Raw genomic sequence first — 23,828 nt, 5'->3', positions numbered from 1 at the left:
CTTTCTTTGCGCTGACCCAACTTTCTTGAGGCAGGCTTTCACAAAATGTCCTTTGTTACCACAGTAGTGGCACTTGTAAGCTTTGGCTGGGCACGTCGCCCTCGGGTGCGCGTCGCCGACGCAGTAGCGGCACCGTCCCTCTGTGTGCTGCGGGTGCTTCTGGTGGCCCACGGCGTCCGCGATGGCGCCTTGGTCGTGAAGTTCTGGCGGGCTCCCGATGTGGACACCTTCTGGTCGAAAGCTCTGCTGTTGCTGTCACACGGTTTCCTTGAGGCGAGCTTTGGCCAGCACCGTAGCCGATGTCAGCTGCGGATCCACCTGCAAGGCCTCGGATAGTTGCACGTCCCGGAGCCCGACGACAAACCTGTCCCGGATGAGTCTCTTCTTCATATCCCCAAGGTCGCAGCGGTCTGCCAGCACGTGAAGTGCGGTTACGAACTGATCCACCGACTCTTCTGGCCGTTGCTGGCGTCTGTGAAAGCAGGCACTTTCATAAACACTGTTCCGCTCTTTGACAAAATGACTGTCGAACTTCTCCTTGACGACATCATACCTTTTTGCTTCATCGTCGGTCAGCTCAAATGGACCCAAAGACTTCGCGAGCTTGGCGTCCCATTATGTTAAATAGCGTGCGTACCTGGGCCACTCCCGAACGTTCATTGGGCGCTGTGGCGAAGCGGTAGTCAGCGAAGTGGTCGATCCACGGCGGCCACTCTGACGTTTTGTCCAGCGGTGGAGGCTGATGGAGCCCCGGTGATACCGTTGCGGGCTTGTTTGCCATTTTCTGGAAATGCTACCTTCCAAGGCCTCAGTGAGACAGTTGAATACCGCGCACTTCTGAGACAATGTAGTGACACCACATACGAGCGCGACGCGTATGCGTGTCGGAATGAACAGTCGACGAGCCCCGCTCAAGGTGGCGAAAGGAAAAAGCCCGTTGTGCAGGCGATAACAGCACAGCCAGAACGTGGTTTGAGATCCGAGAATTGACCTTAACCACGTTGGACCTGTTGCACAATGGCTTCTGACAGGCCGTTACGAGTGTCGGGCGCAAGGAAAAGCACGAAGCTCTGCTAGAAGCCCGATTTCAGCTGCCTAATGAGGTCATCGCGATCTTCACGGAGATGAAACGCCTGTTCTACCACGCCGACACGGGACTGTCCTAGGGGAAGAAAGTCCGCCTATTCATGAATGGTATCAAGGAGGAACTATTTGCCGCAATGATACGAAGCCCACCGCAGACCGTCGAACTATTTCTTCGCGAGGCCGCCAGCATCGAGAAGACACTGGAAATGCGGAACCGGCAGTGTCAAGTCACTGGCCACCGACGACCGGCGCGAGACTATCAGAGCGGTCGTGCTGGAGGAGCTTCAGAAGCTGTTCCCTTCCCCACAGCCTGAAGTGGCTTCGATTGCCGAGGTCGTACGCAAGGAGCTCCAACAATTATTCGAAATACCTCACTCGCCGCAGCCTGGGCCGGAAGCGATGACGTACGCCGCCGTAGCCCAGCGTAACGTTACTTCCCCGTGCACGCGCCAGGGCCTCATGACGCTGTGATTTCGTCGCCAGGCGCCGCCACCACCGCCACCTCACCGACCTTTCAGCCAGCGAAACGCCACGATGAGGACAGATATTTGGCGCGCCCCTGACCACCATCCGCCCTCCTACCGCTGCGGAGAAGCCAACCGCATCCACCGCCGCTTCCTTACCGCGAGATGGGAGTGCGAGGTTTCGCTCTCAATGCACCGCGTCCTCAGGAAGCCTAACAGCCTGGTGATATCACTGACTACGTCTCCGCTACTCAGTGGAGCCCTGAACGACCATCGCATTCACCGTCACCAGGCCTCTACCTGTCACCGCGGCGCAGTCCATACACTGGTCCGTTCCGGGGGCGGTTCGTCAGGGCCTCTCCGGAAAATTAAAAGCAGCAACCGATGCAGGTGCGATTGCTGTTCGTCGAATTGAAGATCCGCCGCCGCCGGCGAAGACGCCGAAGAGGCTATCTCGATAATATCACAACGATACGTCGCCATCGCGACGAAGCCTGCAGAAGACGAAGCCGAAGAATGCACTGACCAAAAACCTCACGCCGCAATGTACCGGCCACACGTCCACGCAATGCAGCCGCGATCTGACGCCAAGACTTAACTGCAACGGAAGACAAAGATCCACAGACCTTGACGTGCGTCCAGACGACCACGCAGTCAGCGCCCTAGTGGACACCGGATCCGACTACTGCGTCATCAGTGGATTGTTTGACGCCAAGCTGAAGAAAGTCAAGACTGCATGGGAATGCCCTCTAATTCGGACCGCTGGAGGACACATAATAACGCCGACTTGAATCTGCATGGCAAGAATTACCATTCAATACCGGACTTACCTTGCCACCTTCGTTATCCTCCAACAGTGTTCACGAGACGTCATTCTCGGCATAGACTTCCTGAACCAAGGCTAGCAGGCGACCTGTGGACGTCCCCTTGAGTAGTCCGAGGGCGGCTTCGTATGCTGATCATTTTATGATGTCGCCTTTCCTCCTGGCGACTAAGGAAGTGGTAGGGCAGGCCGTACGTGACTCGGCTTATCACTAGTGCTTGGATGAGCCTCAGCGTGTCGTGTTCTTGCATGCGCACTTTCCTATAAGTTACGGGACGGATCATTTGCCCAATGTTATTTGAGGTGTTTTTCAATGTTTTGGTGGTGTGGGATGCGTTCCCGCTACTTTGGAGCCAGAAACCCATGATCCGCATCGCCTTAACTTCTTGGACCGTGTGTCCTTCCACAACGATGTTGACAGGCCCGTTGCATATGTAGCCCCTCGAGTGTACCCGAATGAGCTGCGATTTTTCGGGGGCACATTTGAGGCCACTGCTCCTCGAGAATTTGTCTACTGCCTCGGCTGCTTATTGTAGTACTTGTTTTTTCTGTCCCAGAGAGCCACTTGCTGCCCACAGCGTTATGCCGTCCGCGTACAGTGTGCAACCCAAATCGGGGATTTAGTCCAGCTGTAGCGCCAGGCGACACATCGCTATATCGAACAGTAAAGGTGAGATTATTGCATCTTGGGGAGTTCCTCTGCTGGGCATATTGAACTTTTGGGAAACGATTTGACCGATTCATATTGTGGCGGTGCGGTTGACGAGAAAAGCCCGCACGTAATTGTACGTTCGTTCTCCGCATCCCGTCAATTCGAGTTCCTCCAATATTGTTTTGTGCGAAACGTTATCAAATGCTTCCTTGAGGTGTAGTGCGAGCACTAGTCTTTCTTCTCCGCGGGCGATGTTAGCTATAACTTCTCTGATCAGCAATAATGCGTCTTCACAGGATAGCCCCGTACGGAACCCTATCATCGTGTTTGGAAACAATCTTATATCTTTAAGATGCCACTGCAATTTTATTTGTACTACTCGTTCGTGCAGTTTACCTAGGCGGGACGTGAGAGAAATGGGTCTCAGAGCGCCTATTGAGGGGGTCTCTTTAAGGTTGGGGGTCATGATAATTTTAGCATCCGCCATGGTTGCTCAGTGGCTATAGTGTTGGGCTGTTGAGCACGAGGTCTCGGGATCGAATCCCGGCCACGGCGGCCGCATTTCGATGGGGGCGAATTGCAAAAACACCCGTGTGCTCAGATTTAGGTGCACGGTAAAGAACCCCAGGTGGTCGAAATTTCCGGAGTCCTCCACTACGGCGTGCCTCATAATCAGAAAGTGGTTTTGGCACGTAAAACCCCATAATTTAATTTTTAATAATTTTAGCGTGTTTCCATTCCGGGGGCAATTGGCCTTTGAGCCAGCTCTTGCCATTGAATAGTTCTGTTATTTTAATCAGGGCTCTAGCGTCCAGGTTCCGAAGCATCGCCTTCGCGATGGCATCAGGGTCAGGAGCCGTGATTTTGGCGGCTTTATTGGCGAGCGTTTATTGCCAGACTTGTGAAGCGGAACCACCCTCTGTATCTTCCAGTCAGTGGGGAGGGAACTGTTCTCTAGAGACTGTTGAAAAATTTTTGTTAATATAATTGATGAGTAACAGACTGTATTTATAAGAAACCTAGGATTAATAGAATCGTACCCAGGTGAGGAGGATGCTTTTAAATTTTTTCTAGCTTTGACCACGCCATTGTAGTCAATTAGAATGGGAGACAGTGCTATAAATCCTAAAGGCTTAACATGAGGAAGCATTGTTTGTGTTGTTGTAGAGAAGTTGCTGACAAAGACTTCATTTAACACACGGGCACATTGCGCATCAGGTATAGCATTCCCTGCAGAATCAACAAGACTGATTGCGCTATCACTTTTAGGATGAAACACGCGGCAGAACTTTTTGGGATCGGATGTGAGCATTGACGGTAACGTGTCATTCAGAAAAGTATCTTTAGCATTCTTTATGGCTGCTATGTACACGGCGGAAGCTCGTTCGTAGGCTGCCCAGCGGTCGTCATCTGGGGGCCGTATTGCTGAGCGGTATGTGCGTTTTTTCTTATTCGACAAACGTTTTATATGGCGGTTGTACCATGGTGAATCAGCGTTTACAATTATTGTGCGAATAGGTATGTATTTATTTGTTAATTCTTGAACCTTATATAAAAATAAATCCCAGTTTGATTGTACCGTTCGCTCTTCAAGACCATCGAGAAAACCGTCTTTGTCTTTGTCTTTCGTCCCACAAGTTTACTAGGTGGGGAATCTATTACGGGGGCATCCGACGTGCGCTCTTTCTTTTTGGTAGTGTCCTTGTGTGTTGACTAGATGAGTTTTGTCCATTCTTGTATGTTGTAGGGAGTCTCTGCTGTGTCGAGGTTCCGTCGGAGATCCCTGTATTTTGACCAGTCGGTTAATTTCATTGTGCCTATCGTTCTACGTAATTTGGGGGTCGAGAGTGAAATACGAATCAGATCATGATCACTCTCCAAGTTTCCGTTTAGCGATGCCCACTGTGCGTCTTTGATGTTTAGCGTACACGCGGGATCGGGTGTTGTGTCCCTGCTCACGCTGTTATCTGTGCGTGTGGGCGTGCCTATGTGGTTTGCTGTCTGCATGCTGAGGTTCTCAACCGATTGCTAAAGTAGGGCTCCTTTAGGGGATGTGGACGCGTAGCCCCACATTGTATGTGGTGCGTTGAAATCGCCCAATATCACCATCCGGTCTTTCGTGCCCGCTATGGTCTTGGTGTCCCATAAAATTTGGGGTGCGTACAGACCTTTGCTTTTGGGAGGGCTGTAAATGTTTGTTATGATGCTGTGTACTTTGCCTCTTTTCCGCGGTAGCACGCTGTTCGTTACGGAATTGGTTTCCCTGGTACGTTGGCGGAGGAATATCATTTGTGCCATGATTGTCTTGCTCACCAGCGTGGCAACATTAGGATTTATGGGGTCGCTCAGAACATAATAGCCCTGTAGTCGGGCCAGTTTGGGCCCAACCTCCTGAAGGCATAGTATGTCTGGAACTACCTGAGAGCTTTTAAAAAATTGCTGGAGGGCAGCCGCGTTTCTAGCGAAGGATCGGCAGTTCCCTTGCCAGATCTTTAATTGTTCCGGGTTGTTTGGTTTCATTTTCTCTTTCAGTGTAGTAGCCATGGTTCCCACTCGTTATTTATGCTTTTGACATCTCGGTGTACGAGCCGTTCGTATCAATTATGCGGTGGGCTGTCTTGGTCTTGCCCGAACCATAATAACAGTCTCATAAGAAGCATGTCGCCTTTTTCTCAGGGGCCACGTGACCAAAACATGTCACTCAATAATACCGACGAAATTCGCCCATCATCACCGGATCCTATGGTGTCTAGGTCATACAGGCCTTGAAGGGAACGAACTGGCCGATTCGCTACCCCGAGGTATTATTAACCGGGCCGACTCCATTGGGACGGTCCCAGGCAGCCACTGTAATACCCCCATTCCAACGAATGCCCGGGAGATTCTCGCTCATCAGCGTGCAACCAGAAAAAAATACCCTCCTCCTCACCCACAACTTAGTGGAGAGGAAGCCGCAAGCTGGCGCAAAATTCAGACTGGGGTATTCCCCAACCTTAAATTACAGAATGCCATTTTCCCCACTCGCTACTGGCCCGACTGCCCGTGGTGCGGAGGCATAGCAGCACTGCAACACATTACTTGGGATTGTGAATCACACCCGTTTGATAAAACACACCACACAATGGAGCAATGGAAGGCACAGCTAACCAGCTCAGACCAGGCGGGACAACAGTCCTTCGTAAGACAGGTCAAGCGGGCGGCCGAGGCCAGCGGGGCCCTGGAATAAAGGGTCTCCGACCACTGCACGTAAATCGCTTAGGTCAGTAAAGGTTTCTCTCTCTCTCTCCCATTCTCTCTCTCTCTTAAGCCAACACGGCGCTATCATCGACCTGAAGACCAAGTCAGCAACGCTGTCGGAAGTTCGAATAATACCGGTGGAGCGCTCTCGTAGTCGCCACGCCTTGTGTGTCCTCGAAGATAGAGTGAACATCCCGTCTCGCTCTAGCACTGTTATTTCCCTCGGCAGCGAAACACCCGCAGACGTAACCAACGTTTACTGCTCAATTGTGAAGTTTGCGTCGGAAGAGAGATCGCTGGACTGCACGTAGGGTAAGGAAAAATGATGGTGACAAACTTCAGCGAGGAGTTCAAGCACATCAACAAGAGCAAGAAGATCCCATACATTGAGGTAATTGTGGAAACGAGCACTGCGTCTGTCCTCTCGGATTCTGCCGCATCTACCCAGGCGACCATACTTCCCGAACCAGACATCGACATATTGACACGTGTACTTATCTTTATCGGGCGACCACGTTTCGCCGCCTAACAAATGTAATCGTACAGCGCGGGTCGGAATTTCGTCCCGCGCTGTGCCTGGAACATTCGTCTGGAACATTCGACGACTGCTATATAAAAGCCGACGCACTTGACCCGCTCATCAGATTTCCGACGATCGCCGACCGTGTTCGCCGCTTTGTTGTGCTAGAAGTGTAGTCTGTTTTTGTGGGCACAGGGTCGCCCAATAAAAGTTAGTTTTGTATTCCACCGTATTGCTGCTTTCTTCACCGTCACTACCACGTGACAATATATTCAACTCTCGCCCTGAGTAAGCAGCAACAGCTCAGAAGTCTTCTCCGACGACACAAAGACTGCTTTTCGACGTCATCGAGGATTCGGCAAACACCAGTTGCAGAACATCGCATAATAAGCGAAGAGTGCTCTCGAGCACACCGCCAGAGCCTGTATCAAGTTTAGACGCGAGAACGTGAATCTATCAGGCGACATGTCGACGAAATGCGGTGCGATAACGGGATCCAGTCGTCTAAAAGCCCGTGGGCATCCCCTTTAGCCTTGGTGAAGAAGCACGGAACCGTATGTTTCTACGTAGATTATCGTTCCCTCACTCAAGGTGTCGTTCTCATTTCATGAACCCTAATCCAGGTTTTATTCGCAAAGGAACGCCTTGGAAAAAAACCCTCTGCTTAAGTAGAGTGGGCCGACCGAGAAAAGCGTCTGATATCGGCCTTATTCTTTATTGTGATTAAGAAAAAATCCACAACATAAAGACAGATGTGTTTTTGTTACTTTTCCTTACTTCGCATACGAAAATAAGGCGAGATGCACAAGGTTAGCTTCGTAACACTATCACTGTGAGCTTTCGACCGATAGATTAAGCGGATGTCGTGTTAGATCTCTGGTAAGAATCACTACCGAACAGCTCAGGGCACTTGAAACGTGGCGCGTCGCTAACAAAATTGTGCTGCCGCATTCTCGGCTGCTGTTTTTTTATACGTTAGCATTCGTTAGCGAGTAGCCTAACAAAATCTGTCCGTCCCGTGACGCCTTATATTTGCAAAATAAATACATAATTGGTGAAGTTAGCACATGTATTCTTTATACAGCCAATAATTAAATGATCGGCAGCCACAAAAAAAAAGTTACATTTCCGCCCGAAAAGCGAAGCAACGATAGCGATAGAAAAATAGCTGACAGCCATACGATGTAAACATACTATTTTATCAGCCGTATCGGCTTGTAAATGTTCGCTTGATAACTACATCAACAATCATGGTGTCAGCGTGCTCAGCAGACACTCACACATCACACTCGGTGACCGCGGACACTCGCTGTCAAAACGCTTGCGTGAGCAAATGCAGCAGCAGCAGCGAGGGTAGTGATCTTCGTGCTGCCTATTGCTTCACTACTGTAAGCGCTGAGAACAACACATAGCACGCTCAAAGCTACGAGCCGCCGGCGCACCTAGACTACGGCCGCACCGGAAGGTCGCTCCCAAGATACGACCGCGATACTACGTGCACCCACCACAGGCGCAATTGTAGCCGGAGTACAACGCAGCCTCCCCTTTCCTCCCTTCTCGCGGCTGTCTCGCGCGCGACGAAAGACGGCGCGCTTCCCCTCCGCTTTCGTGCCTTCCGTGCGGGCGAGATTGAGCCGCGATCGCCAGCTCCACTTGCACGCTATCACTCGAACATACAACGTAGGGGGCGCGGCGCCGGTTTTCTGGCCTTAGGACTTTATACGGAGCCTCACGGCGGCGACGATGGCAGAAATGCGCTTATAATGTCCTTATAATTGCTACCGCAATAGAAAGATCGCTTGTAACAGCATTTTGAATGAATTAGCACATTATATACGCGAAATAAATTCATATTTGAGGCGCTATAACGTAAAGCTATTCCAAACTTTTCTATTCCAATTGTGCAATCAGCCCACCGCGATTGGTCAAAAAACAATTGGACCACCCCCACTTCACCTGTCTGTTACGCGACCACGCGGAAACCGCGAGAGCTACCCATCTGATATGACGTGTACGCACTGATTATGCATGATTTGACTCAGCACAAGAAAAAAATGGTTATTTCTGATTGGACGGCTTTGCGCCATCAGCCCTTGGCTATTGGTGAAAAGTTTTCGGGCTTCAGCTACTTCACCTGCCTGTCACGTGACATCACAAAAGCGCGAAAACTCATTGCATCAAAGTGACGTGCACGCGTTAAAGATGTATTAATTTGCCGAACAACAGTGAACTTTCTTCTGAATAGCCACAGCCTGCCCCGTTCCGAATGGAATAAAAGATGGCTGCCGCCGATCGCTCAGGCACTGGCTACCCGCACCTGCCGGAGAGTTGGCTTCATTTGCATACAGTAAAAGTTTTTGTGTGACAGTCTAACGTTCTCGAACACTTTAGGCACATTTATAACCTGGCTCTGCCAGCTCTTCTTTGCTGAGGATCCGTGTTAGGGGCATTCTTAACCTTCCGTTTGCATGCCGCCACGATTTTCAACTAGCCACCGCAAGCTAAGCAAGGGAAAGCAGACCAATCGCAGACGCTGGCAACACCCTCTTCATCCGGTTATCGATTTTCAGTGCACTGGCTTCCCCCCATCGAAACCATCTTCACTTCAGCATGCTCCTCGCCTATTGTCAGCCAATAAAATTTATTTTTTATTTATTAATAATTATTTAATAAGATTGCCTCAGTGGACCCAATGTTACTCGTTTTTAAATCAAACGAAAGTGACCTCCCATAAACCCGCCGTGGTTGCTCAGTGGCTGTGGTGTTGGGCTGCTGAGGACGAGGCCGCGGGATCGAATCCCGGCCACGGCGGCCGCATTTCAATGGGGGCGAAATGCGAAAACACCCGTGTACTTAGATTTAGGTGCACGTTAAAGAACCCCAGGTGGTCCAAATTTCCGGAGTCCCCCACTACGGCGTGCCTCATAATCAGAAAGTGGTTTTGGCACGTAAAACCTCATAATTTAACTTTGACCTCCCATAAACGAGGAGAGCGTTTGATTCGTTTGTTCACGCTACCCTGCGGGACATTGCCCGATGCTTGCGTCGGCAGTTTTGCAGATTTGACGTCAGGCGATTGGAATAAAACATGTTTGAATAGCTTTATCTTATAGGGCCCTTGGTTAAATTACCACAAGGAATAGTTAAAATAGTGTAATAGTAGATGATTGGTAGCGGTGGGTGCATATGCAGAGGCTAGGAAAATAAGTACGCGAAAGCGGAGTACCAGCCGAGCGAAATAACGCTTAGGCATTAGTAGACAACTATCCGAATTTCTTTAGCATTTCTTCCATAAACTTATTTAGGTATTCACGTTGTGTTTCTTAATCGCAATATGAGTGATAAAGGCCGCGTGTGTATTGTGCATCAATACGGTAAGTTCGGCCAGTTGGTTATGATTCACTGTAAGATTCGTGACAGCGCAACACAAGACACGGACAAGAGGGAAGTAAAAAACGACAGCATGGCACTGTACTTTCATCTGACGTTTTATTGAAGATGCGACTAACATATATTATATATATGTGCCAGTTCGAAAAACGCAGTATGCTTGAGACAGTGATACGTCAAGGCGACTGTGACGAACTGACGAACAATCAAGAGTGACAAAGGTAACGAAATTTCTTGTCATGAAGAGTGATAGACGCTTCTGTGATACACACCTTGTCCCTAAACTTTGTATTGTAAGCCTCAGCGATTACAGGCTCGCGTGTTTATGAATGACAGTAGTTGTCTTTTTTCTTTTTTAATAAAGGGACGACAACCGCACGACTTGAAATGTTCCGGGAGATGAAGTGGCGAAACCCCTTCACGCTTCATCTCCCGGAGCATTGGCGAATCCCTCGAGGTAAAAACGACACAGTGCCGTGTTGTCCTTTTTGTCTTCCTTTTGCCCGTGTCTTGTGTTGCGCTGTGTATTGTGAACGAGCTTTACTCATGGACTACCAGACTGGCTCAGTTGACCCACTCATAGCGCGCGCTACTTTATCTACATCTAAGAATACCGACCATATTTTTGACCTTTCGCTTCACTATCCCGCGTTAAGAAAAAGAAATACGCAACTTGCATTCCTTCAAGCATTGATGAAACTGTTTGAAGTCGCATTCAATCTTTTTATTGCTGACATTTTTTTCGAACACCTTTATTTTAACCCAGAGATGTTTTCTTATTATCTCCCGTAAGGACCTGTCATGATCTATGACAGGGCATGACTCGTAATTCTATGCCATATCAACGCATAGGACTTAGTCGCTTTCATTTTCGTGGTGTCCGTGCAGCAACATATTTATTATGTCGAAGGTTAAGACGTGCCTTGTCCATGGCGTCCCGCACGTGTTCTCCCTGCCTCCTCCATATGTTTTACTGTGCAAATTGGAATCTAGTATGCTAGTCTGAAACGTAGCTGCAAGAATTTCTATGTAAGTATACAGTTTCTGGTTCGAAAGGCAAATACAAGAAAGATATCGAAGGCACTGCTTAACATATTGCCGCATTAATACACGGCGCTGTCTTGAAATCACTGACGACTAAGGTTAAGCGCGCTTTCACTGTATTGAAAATGAGCGACCTTTACACTAAAGCTTGCTTCGGCTAAATTATGTTATTTCTTTCAAAAGGCGTGCCTAAATTATGTTCTCTAAGAGAAGGAAATTTCGCAACGTTTGGGGTTTTTCCTAAGGGGTGTCTGCGGCATTTTAAAGGAAAGACGCTCTTCAGCGTTACAGCTCATTGTCGTATATGCATTCGCACTGAAGGATTCCTTCATTGGCATTACAAAACATGGTCTATTTCACTGGCTACCCAATAACCGCCTTTCCATGATAAGGCCGACTGTGTTGCTCTAAAAAGTGCTTATCTTGCTTTCTTTTTTACCATCACTAAATTCTTCGAAACGCAGCCGGAACGTAAATTATTCGAGACTACTGATTCCTAATTTTGAAAATCGAAAACGCAGCGTATCACCGTCCTTTGTTGCTGCCGAAGTTATGGGGGACCGAGCAAAGGGATTTCATTTCCGAGGATGAGTAGTAAAAAAATGTGATGGAAAACACATCCATGCTGCTCCTACTCAAATTTGCCGACTGTGTTTTGTTTCATATTTACTCTAGTTCAACGTTGATCACCATCGACCTTTGCTGCCGCGTATCTGCATGCTTTTGAAGAAGTGACTGTGTCTGAAGCTCTGCTGATTGAATCTAAAGCGGCTTGAGTTTCAAAGTAAATGACGAGATGGTAGAAACTTCAAACCAAGAAGATAGATTGTGGGGTTTTACGTGCCAAAACCACTTTCTGATTATGAGGCACGCCGTAGTGGGGGACTCCGGAAATTTCGACCACCTGTGGTTCTTTAACGTGCACCTAAATCTAAGTACACGGGTGTTTTCGCATTTCGCCCCCATCGAAATGCGGCCGCCGTGGCCGAGATTCGATCCCGCGACCTCGTGCTCAGCAGCCTAACACCATAGCCACTGAGCTACCACGGCGGATGCAAACCAAGAACAGTATATATATATATATATATATATATATATATATATATATATATATATATATATATATATATATATATATATATATATATATATATATATATATATATATATATATATATATATATAGATCCGCCTACTTTGATGTCCACTGCAGGGCACAGGATTCTCCCTAGCGATGTCAAATTCACCCTGTTTAGCGCTGGCTGATTTAAACTTTGACATGCAAATTGCCTAATTGCATCACCGCACCTTATTTTATGCCGTCCTCGACGGCACTTTCCTTCGTTTGGCCCCATTCTGGGACTTTAATAATGTGCGGATTCTCTTGCTTATAATACGTAGTGTAGAAGAACTTGTTGTTGGGCGAGTTGGTAGATATTAGCGAACATTGTTTAACTGCGCGAACAAACGAACCACAAAGACAGCGACGAGACAACAAAGACTGCGCCCGTCCTTGTCACTCGCTGTCTTTGTGGTTCGTTTGTTCGCGCAGTTAAACAATGTTCGCTAATACGTAGTGGCCTGCCCAGCTCCATCTCTTTATCTTAATATTTATTTATTTATTTACTTATTTACTTATTTATTTATTTATTTATTTATTTATTCATTTATTTATTTATTACACCCTCAGGGCCAAAGGCATTACAGAGGGAAGTGGGTAACATAGGTTACAAAGACAATCGATACAATGGAATGAATTTTGTTAGAAAATAATTTCAACATTCTCCAAGATAAACAAACGTTGTTAGTGCATCGCTAAATCATTGATTATCTTCAATAGCTGCAATATTGGGACGCAGGCGGTTCCATTCGACAGATGTCTGGGAAAGGTATGACTGAAAAAGAGCTTTAGTATTGCATATTAATGCCAACCTTGTGCCGATGATCATAGCAATGGGAGATGTATTCCGGTAGTGAAATAAAATTGTCGTGTTGCGTGACGTGATGATATACCTTGTGGAATAGAGTGAGGCGACTAATTTTCCGGCGAGATATTAAAGATGGGGAAGAAAGGTTAGTTTTCATGGCTGCGATACTTGCGGTACAGTTGTAATTTGAAAAGATGAAGCGAACGGAGTTATTTTGTACAAGTTTCAGAGAAGATACAAGATTTTCATGCGCAGGGTCCCATATAGATGACGCGTATTCAAACTTAGGTCGTATTAGTGATTTATAAACTAGAAGTATTAAGGACGATGGAGCAGCAGAGAAGTTGTGACGTAAATACCCTAAAATGCGGTTAGCGTAATTAGTTACGTATTCAGTATAGGCATTCTATGTTAAGCTTCCTGATATGTGTATGCCTAGATATTTATATGATGCGAGGGAATGAAGAGGAATGCCATTACGACAATAAGAAGGGGAAGTGTTAGAGCAGCGAGAAACGCGCATCTACTTACATTTGTTAATATTTAATTCGATTTTCCACTTTTTGCACCACCTAGAGACCAAATTAAAATCGGTCTGGAGGGTATTAATGTCGTTGAGGTTATGTTTTTCTCGGAAGATTACACAGTCATAAGGAAAAAAGTGGATGGCAGAAGATAGGGTGGACGGAAGGTCATTATTATAAATTAAATATCGAAGTGGTCCGAGGACGGATCCTTGTGGTACACCAGACAGCACGTTAGTAAGCGGTCAGGTTGTGCTCATAGTGAAAACAAACTGCCAGCGGTTTAGAAGGAAAGATTGGATCATTCTAAAACATGTGGATCAAGATGCAGATGACGTAACTTATAGAGCAACAATTGATGGCACACTTTATCAAATGCTTTCGAAAATTCTAAAAAGATGCAATCGGCGCAAGATGACCTGTCAAGAATGAAATGTAATTTATCGGTGAATGACAGTAACTGCCTTTCGCCAGAATATGTTTGACGGAAACCATGTTGCGCAGAAGCAAAAAAAGAGAGTCATCATCAAGAAAGGTGGCGATGTTTTCAAAAATTATGTTCTAGTAATTTGCAGCATGTGCTAGTGAGTGAAATGGGCCGATAAGTTTGAGTCAAGTGCTTAGTACGGGATTTGTGAAGTGGGACCACCTTCCCGATTTTCCAGTCGTTAGGGAGGAATGATGAATCGAGCGACTGCTGGAACAGTTTTGCTAGCATAATTGAACTACAAGCGCAGGTACTTTTTAGGAATTTAGAACTAATTTCATCATACCCCGGAGATGGATCGTGTTTGAAAGACTCGATTAATTTAGCAATGCCAGGAGCATCAATAGTTATTGGTGACATAATGGAAAATCTGTGGTGCGGCATATCTCGACGATCAACTGTCGGGCTCGAGGAATAGCTTTCAATGAATGTTCTATTCAGCGTGGTAGCACACAGATTATTTGGGATTATGTTGCCGGAGGTATCTTGCAATGTAATTAAAGGGTCGCCTGCAGGGTGTATAATGCGGTAGAACGTTTTAACATTTGTTTTCAAAATAGATGGCAAAGTAGAAGGCAAAACGTTTTCCTTTGCAAGTTTTAGGGTTTTCACGTATGTGCCGGAAGCAGTCTTGTATGTCGACCATCGCTCAATGAATGAATGAATGTTTGATATTTAATGGCGCAAATTCCAAATATGACCAAAGAGCGCCATTTCTGTGATAATAAGTTTGCAGTGTAATTATAATTTCTATCAAGCTGGTGTGACCTGGATGTAAAGGGGCCTGAAGTATACTCGCTCTAAAGTGCGTAAAATGTGTATAATAACATATGGCGATGACGTATGACTTCTACTATGAACATTGAGATGCATTTCAAAAGAATGATACGATGTATAAAATATATCTGATTCTAAAAAAAATTTACTAGACCACTACTGCCTCCTTAGAACCCTTGAAACACAAGGGCCTGGAGGCACGTTCTATACGAAACAGCTATAACAGCGGCATTCTCTGAAGAGAGGAGGCACTACGAACGTGTGGGGCGAATAACATGTAACACAACAGCTTTCAAAAAACCTAGGACTGCGTTGGTGTCAAAGAGTGGTTCTGGACCGAGTAACACTACAGGATGAAGGGGGATGTGCTGCCGGTATGCTAGGGGGAAATGTTTCTTTCTCTCAGATTCAGCTGCCCGACACTCCAGGAGGACGTGGAGAACGGTCAGCCTCTCCCCACATCTACCACAGGTTGGAGGATCATTTTCAGTGAGCAAAAGTTATGCGTACCAAAGGTGTGTCCTATTCTGACATGACAGAATAGGACGTCTGTTCGCCGTGATTTTGTTGCGGTGGGTCAAGAACCAAACTGTGGCTTTGTCACGTGCAGTTTGCTATTTATTTCATCGTCCCACGTGCGTCGCCAGTGGTTTCGTAGTTTCCTTCTTAAGAAAAGCTTTAGGTCTGTGACAGGAACCGAAGCAGTAGGGTTAACAGCAGGAGATGCAATTGACGTGGCCATCTGGTCTGCCAGTACGTTATCTTCGATTCCCCTATGGCCAGGTACCCAGCATATAATGATATGCTGGTTAGATAGATTAGCTTTGCACAGGTCGGAATAGACCTCAGTGAGTACGGGATTTTTATATTTCCAGAGAGACATTAAGGCTTTCACCACACTTAGGGAGTCTGTGTATACAACGGCTTTCTGGAGTTTTTATTTCCTTATATGCTTTACAGCCGACCATAATGTGTAGGCCTCCGCCGTAAATATACTTGTTTCTGGATGTAGTACATCGGATTCCGAGAAGGATGGACCGACGGCTGCATAGGACACTCCAGCATGTGACTTGGAAGCGTCTGTGTAGAACTCTGTGCATGAATGCTTGTACTGAAGTTCTAGGAAATGCATTCTGATATCGACCTCTGGAGCGTGCTTTGTAGTTTTTAGAAAGGGTACGTCATATTCTATCACCTGCCGCTCCCAAGGAGGTAAGACATTGGTTAGGTGCATTAAGCGAAGCTCGATGAGTGGGACATGCATTTCATCGCTAAGCTCCTTCACACGCAGCGAGAAAGGCTGTCTTATAGAGGGACGATTGCGGAAAAGTGTAGCACACGTCATATCGGTTACGGTATTAAAACACGGATGTTCACGATTAGAGTTCACTTTAAGGATATAGGCAAAGCAGATGTATGATCTCTGCAGGTGAAGCGACCACTCACTCGATTCGGCACATAAGCTTTCTATCGGGCTTGTTCTAAAAGCGCCAGTCGCTAATCGGATACCTAGATGGTGGACAGGATCCAGCATTCTTAGCGCGCTCGGGGCGGCAGAAATGTACACTAGGGCACCATAATCCAATCTCGACCGAATTAGGCTCTTGTAGAGATTCATTAGACATTTCCTGTCGCTACCCCATGCAGTCTGGGACAAAAGTTTCATAATGTTCATTGTTTTTAGACATTTTTTTTTCAGATATTTGATGTGTGGAATGAAAGTGCGTCTACAGTAAAGTATTACACCTAGGAATTTGTGCTCTTTGTTGACAGGTATTTGTTGCCCGCACAGTTCTAAGTAAGGATCCGGGACCAGGCCTCTCTTTCTTGTAAAAAGAACACAAGAACTTTTGTTAGGATTGATCTTAAATCCATTTTTCTCTACCTACTTTGACACTTTGTTCAGGCTATGCTGTACCTGTATCTCGCACACTGCGAGCTTACAGGATTTGAAAGCTATTTGAATATCGCCCACGTAGACAGAATAAAAAATGGCCGGTGGTAATGAAGCACGAAGCGCGTTCATCTTCAGGATAAAGAGTGTGCAGCTGAGTACGCCTCCTTGGGGTACACTCGTTTCTTGCGTAAGAGGACGTGAAAGTAGATTGCCGACTTTTACACGGAATGTGCGATTGGACAAATAGCTTTCTATGAGGTTTAGCATATTACCATGAATGCCCATTTCTGCCAAGTCTCTTAAGATCCCGTATCGCCACGTTGTGTCGTATGCCTTCTCCATATCGAGGAATATGGATAGGAAAAACTGTTTGTGTACAAATGCGTCACGGATGTTTGCTTCAATACGTACAAGGTGATCAGTTGTGGAGCGCCCTTCCCTGAAGCCACACTGATAAGGATCAAGTATTTTGTTCTGTTCAAGGAAATGGATGAGTCGCCGATTAAACATTTTTTCAAATACCTTACAAAAGCAACTTGCGAGGGCTATCGGGCGGTAGCTTGCCACTGAGGAAGGATCTTTGCCTTGTTTCAAAACAGGGACCACACTGGCTTCTTTCCATGCAGTTGGAAGGTATCCTGCAGCACAAATGGTGTGGAAAAGTTCGAGGAGTGTAAATGGGTGTCATTGTTTAAGTTTTTGATCATTTCATACATGATTCTGTCAGATCCTGGTGGGGAGCTCTTGCATGCGCTCGAGACAGCTCTCAACTCGGCAATACTAAAAGGACGGTTGTAAGGCGCATTCTCTCGACTTTTTTCTTGTGAATGGCTTACGTTCTTCTATTTGTTCATATTTGAGAAAAGATTTTGAATAATTGGTTGAACTTGACACGCTATCAAAATGCTCCCCATGTGAATCTGCCTGATCTTGCAGGGTATCGCCTTGTGCGTTTACCAAAGGGAGGGAGTATGTTTGTCGCCCTTTTATCCTATTAACCCTGTTCCAGACTTTCGCCTCATCTGTGTACGAGTTGATGCCCGACAAAAACTTGCCAACTCTCTCTTCTGGCCTGTCGGCGCGTTCGCCTGCCTTGGGTCTTTAGTTTTTTAAAGTTAACAAGATTCTCCGCAGTGGGAGAGGCGCGTAGAAACCCCCACGCCTTGTTCTGTTTTTTACGAGCGATCTATTCGTCGTTCCACCACGGGACTCGCCGTTTGCACGCCAAGCCATTTACTTCTCATATGCACTTAGATGCGGCATATAATATGAAGGCTGTAAAAAACTCCGCTGCAGCATCAATTCCTAATGAAGACATGTCAGCCCATGAGGTACTAGTAAGAGTTCAAAATTTCTCCCAATCAGCAGTCTCTGTCTTCCTCCTAGGAGCTTGTGTTGGATATTCGTTTGCTTTAGGTGACCTTAGCAGTATGGGGAAGTGGTCGCTCCCGTAAGGATTGTTGGTAACTTCCTATTCGTGTTCAGGCAGTATACACCGGGAAACTAGGCTGAGGTCAATTGAAGAAAATGTTCTGTTTGCGAGAGAATAATATGTGGGTGCCTTCTTATTCAGCAGACACGCACCGGGAAAAAAAAGGAACTGTTCAACGAGACGACCTCGCACATCGATACGAGAGTCTCCTCACAGGCTGCTGTGTTCATTGAAATCGCTAAGAACAACATAACGTTCTGGCAGTCTGAAAGTCATTTTTGTTTAGTTGGCAATGCGGGGGTATGTAAAGCGAGCAAATGGTGACGAGTTTGTTTAGTACAACAGCACGAACCGCCACTGCTTCAAGGGGCGTTTATAGCTGTAAACATTGACACGCTATGCCTTTATGAATAACAATGGCAACACCGCCTGATGATGCGAGAGCATCATCGCGATCTCTACGAAAAGTCACATAGTGTAGGAGGAAATTTGTGTCTTTCGATTTTATGTGTGTTTCCTGTAGACACAGCACTTTTGGATTCTGTTTGTGGATGAGCTCTTGCACATCATCAAGGTTTCTAAGACCTCGGACGTTCCATTGAATTATTTGTGTATCCATATTGGAAGTAAATATGTGCTGTGTGTACAGAAACAGAAGTATTAAGTACAGAGATTTCAGACATTAGATTACAGAGCACTTTCGAGGCCCTGTAACCGGGGATTTGCTCTTTCTGAAGCGTTCGAGGGAGCCTCGCCGCTCCTTAGGCGCTTGGCGCGCGGTGAGGATAGGTGTAGTGTCCATTGCCTCTTGTGAGGCGCCGGATACGTGCTTTTCCGAGCGAGAAGTTACCTGAGAGAGTCCCGCCTTGGAGAGCAAGACCCCTGCGCCCACCAGCCCGGAGGTCGATGGGGCTGTCTGAGGGATTTGACTGCGCCGGCTGTTGCCAGCGCTGGAAGGGGTCGGGGAGGTTGGGGCAGCCTCGGCTGCGCCCACCTTCGGGGTCGGTGGCCCCGTTTGCTGGGTTGGCGTAGCAGCGCTAGCTGCAGCCGAGGAGGGGGGGGGGGGCGGATGAGGTCACTGCCGCCTCACAAGGTGTGCGTCGGACAGCCGCCGGAGACCGTTGTGGCGCTTCCCCCTGACGCGCAACATCGGCAAAGGTTTTCTTGGGCAGGTAGTATACCCGCCTGCGTGCCTCCTTGAAACTTATATTTTCCTTTACTTTTATTGTTACAATTTCCTTTTCGTTTTTCCAGGATGGGCACGACCGCGAGTACCCGGCGTGCTCCCCATCACAGTTTACACAGAGGAGAGCGTTCTTACAAGCTTCAGTGGCGTGTTCATGGGCATTGCGTTTCGCACATATTTGGCGGCCCCGGCAGCTCTGCGAGCTGTGGCCGAAACGCTGGCATTTCAAACATCTTAGGGCATTAGGGGCATGCAGCTCTAAGACGAGATCACCACTTGCCATCCTTGATACCTTGTAGCCTGGACCAAAGACATCAGTTAGAGACTTGGAAACTAGAAAAGGGGGATATTTCGTACTTGCTTATCGGATTTATCTGAGTGGATAACATGATATCGTGGAAAGTTCAGCCTTTGACGTCCAAAGAACTGGAACACATTTTCGGTGCGCCCTCTTTTTTGAGGGCGATAAGGAAGTGGAGGAAAGGAACTTGCCATAGAAAAATGTAGTTTCGGCAATAACGCCAGCCACCCACAGTGGAGCCCTACGAGGGGACGCTACAGGAGCTGTAAAACAAGTCCTGCAAACGCCAGCTGTACGTCATCACTATAACCAACTATGAAATAACCCAGGTTGGCTATTCACACAAGGTTAACCCTTGCTGCCTGGAAGCTTGGAAGTAAAGGGAAGCTAGGAGAAGACAGGAAAGAAGGAAAGTGAGAAAAAGACGAAGATTGGAGGGAGAGAGAGACAGGAAAAGGCAACTACCGATTTCCGCCTGGTGGGTCAGTCTGGGGGCGCCGTCTACGTCAAGCCGAGGCCAAAGGGGTGTGTTGCCGCCGCCGAGGGGCCGTAAGGATCCAAACAGCCGGCATTGGCTCAACCCCCAAGATCCCCTTTTCCCCGGACAAGGCTAAGCCGCGCACGGTTAGACGCAGCAGAGTCCAACCCTCTTGTGCCCGGGTACGTGGTGTCGCAACACACCAAACGCCTGATGACGCAGACGCCCCTGCGGGGACCATCGCTCAAAAGAAGGTGAAAGTTTGACGAGACGGAAGAAACGTTTCTTTTTGTTAGATAGTCCCCTCATGTATGAATAGTACCAGGGTGCTAGAGGGTTAGAGGTTACGACGCGCTTAGGAATATATTTGTATGATAGTTGGTCTACCTTTGTTTTGAACAATAGCCAATATTTTTTGACAGAGCAACAATCAAAATTAGCAAGGAAATGATCAATAAATGCAGAAAGTTCATTATTATTTGCGGCAAAGTTAGCCCATTTGTAATCTAGGATGTTTTTTTTTTGTTTTTTTTAGGACGTGTCGTATTAATGACGAAATTGAGCAGAAGATGATCACTGATACCTGGCAGATATGCTAGATTTGTAGCTAACTCTGGATTTATGGTTAAGATTAAATCTGGAGTGCTGCAGTCCTAGTGGTTTGCGTTAGCGACTGTGTTAGCGGAAACAATGCACATATATCTAAGAAATATTTAGCTTGTGACAAGAAAGGCGATGAATAAGGCGGATGAGCAGTACACAATATACTTTGAAAGTTTAAGTCTCCGACTATAACAAGCGATGATGTAGGATGACGTGTGCGAACCAAGTTTATAGCATCATGGAGTTCCTTAGTAAATGTGGACGAATAGGATGGAGGGCGGTAGCGTACACCAATAATTATTTTCAAGTGATCCATGACTCCCAAAGCGAAAACTAGTTCCGACTTGCAGCAGATTTGAATGCAGGTAGAAGAAATATCTTTTAAAATGGCAAGCAGAACACCACCGCCGCGTCTTGCCATCCTATCGCAATGATACATCGAGTAACGATGAGCGTCGTGAAAGATTTCAAAATCAGACGCGTGCGTTGGGAGTCAGGTTTCTGTTAGTGCAACAATGTGAGGTGTACATGTATCTTTTGCGGAAGGTAAGTTAGCATGTTTATTAAGAACGCTTCTGACGTTGGTAAAAAGGACAGACACAGGAGATAACTTCCCACAGCCCCTCGCGATTCCCTATGATACAACTTCCGATGTAGAATCGGTGTTTAATCCACTGGCTTCGCTACGTGTGTCAATCCCATTGACAATGCCAGCGGTCACTGTCCCACGCACATCATGTTCGCCACGTGTCACGACCTCGTCAACAGTGACAGTGATTGCATTGTACATAAAGCAACAGTTATTGAAGCATAGCTTGTTGTATGCTAGTTTAAAAGAGTGAGGGCCTGCATGGGTGGTACCGAATTCAAACAGTGTTTTTCGAGCCAAGCGTGTTGCAGCCGAGAAATCTTCCCTGATAGCGATGCCTTTACACTTGAATTCATTACGCAAGGAGAGAATCCTTTCTTTCATTTTTGAGTCGGTAAATTTGACTATGGCAGGACGACACTTATCAGGTGAAAAAAATGCGCAGCCGGTGTGCATGCTGCATTAAAACACCAGAGCATAAGTCGACAACCTCAGTCAATCCTTTCAACAGTTTAGATTGGGTGTCTGCCCAAAACTCTTTAGTATCTGATATACCCCGAAAGATTAAGTTCTCACGTCGTAATCTATCTTCAGCTTCGTCAAGACGCGACTGCAGAGAATCATTTTGATTACGCTGCTCATCCATCGATTTCTTAGCAAAACTAGAATATCTGCTGTCCCTTTTGCTCTCTGACCAACGGCGCTCTCCTTATGTACCTTAAAATTACGCCTAATAGTTGGTGTTCAATCGCTGCTTCCCAGATCCCAAACTGGTTCTAAAGCTTCAATGTTGGATTCTAGTTTTTAGTCCCAAATGTTAGAACTGGTAGACTGCAATTATTGTAGATTTTTCGTTTCAACGACAGCGGTAGGGTAACCCACTGGCCACATTTTGGTATAGCCTGCCATACGCCCTCCAAACTGTTTTTATACTGTGAATATCCTTGTCTTGATCAGGGTTTCCTGTGACTAGCTGATGTAGACAAAGGTAAAACTATGAAGATTCTAGATGCTGACTGCCGATCATGAATTATACTTTTCTTGTAAGGATATGGGACATTGCAATTGTTTCATATGAATTTTCACCCCGGCTCTTACACTCCGTCGGTTAAGGTCCTCTAACATTTGTTGCAATATATCATCATCATCATCAGACTGGTTACGCCCACTGCAGGGCAAAGGCCTCTCCCATACTTCTCCAACTACCCCGGTCATGTACTAATTGTGGCCATGTTGTCCCTGCAAACTTCTTAATGTCATCCGCCCACCTGACCTTCTGCCGCCCCCTGCTAGGCTTCCCTTCCCTAGGAATCCTCTCTGTAACCCTTAATGACCATCAGTTAGTTATCTTACCTCCTCATTACATGTCCTGCACATGCTGCACATGCCCATTTCTTTTCCTTGATTTCAACTAAGATGTCATTAACCTGCGTTTGTTCTCTCACCCAGTCTGTTCTTTTCTTATCCCTTGACGTTACACCCATCATTCTTCTTTCCATAGCTCGTTGCGTCGTCCTCAATTTAAGCAGAACTCTTCTCGTCAGCCTCCAGGTTTCTGCCCCATACGTGAGCACTGGTAAGACACAGCTGTTATACACTTTTCTCTTAAGGGATAGGGGCAACGTATTGTTCATGATTTCAGAATGCCTGCCAAACGCACCCCAGCCCATTCTTATTCTTCTGGTTATTTCGGTCTCATGATGCGGATCCGTGGTCCCTACCTGCCCTAAGTAGATGTATTCCCTTACCACTCCCAGTGCCTCGCTACCTATCGTAAACTGCTGTTCTCTTCCGAGACTGTTAAACATTACTTGAGTTTTCTGCAGATTAATTTTCAGACCCACCCTTCTGCTTTGCCTCTCCAGGTCAGTGAGCATGCATTGCAATTGGTCTCCTGAGTTACTAAGCAAGGCAATATCATCAGCGAATCTCAAGTTGCTAAGGTATTCTCCATCAACTTCTATCCCCGATTCTTCCCACTCCAAGTCTCTGAATACCTCGTGTAAACACGCTGTGAATAGCATTGGAGCGATAGTATCTCCCTGTATGACGCCTTTCTTTATTGGGATTTTGCTGCTTTCTTTATGGAGGACTACGGTGACTGTGGAGCCGCTATGAATATCTTCCAGTATTTTTACATATGGCTCGTCTACACCCTGATTCCGTGATGCATCCATGACTGCTTTAGGTTTCGACTGAATCAAACGCTTTTTCGTAATCAATGAAAGCTATATATAAGGGTTGGTTATATTCCGCACATTTCTCTATCACCTGATTGATAGTGTGAATATGGCCTATTGTTGAGTAGCCTTTACGGAATCCTGCCTGGTCCTTTGGTTGACAGAAGTCTAAGGTGTTCCTGATTCTATTTGCGATTGCCTTAGTAAATACTTTGTAGGCAACGGATAGT

The sequence above is a fragment of the Dermacentor andersoni genome, chromosome 8 (assembly GCF_023375885.2).
Source record: "Dermacentor andersoni chromosome 8, qqDerAnde1_hic_scaffold, whole genome shotgun sequence".
NCBI lineage: Eukaryota > Metazoa > Arthropoda > Arachnida > Ixodida > Ixodidae > Dermacentor > Dermacentor andersoni.
This window is presented reverse-complemented; position numbering follows the sequence as displayed.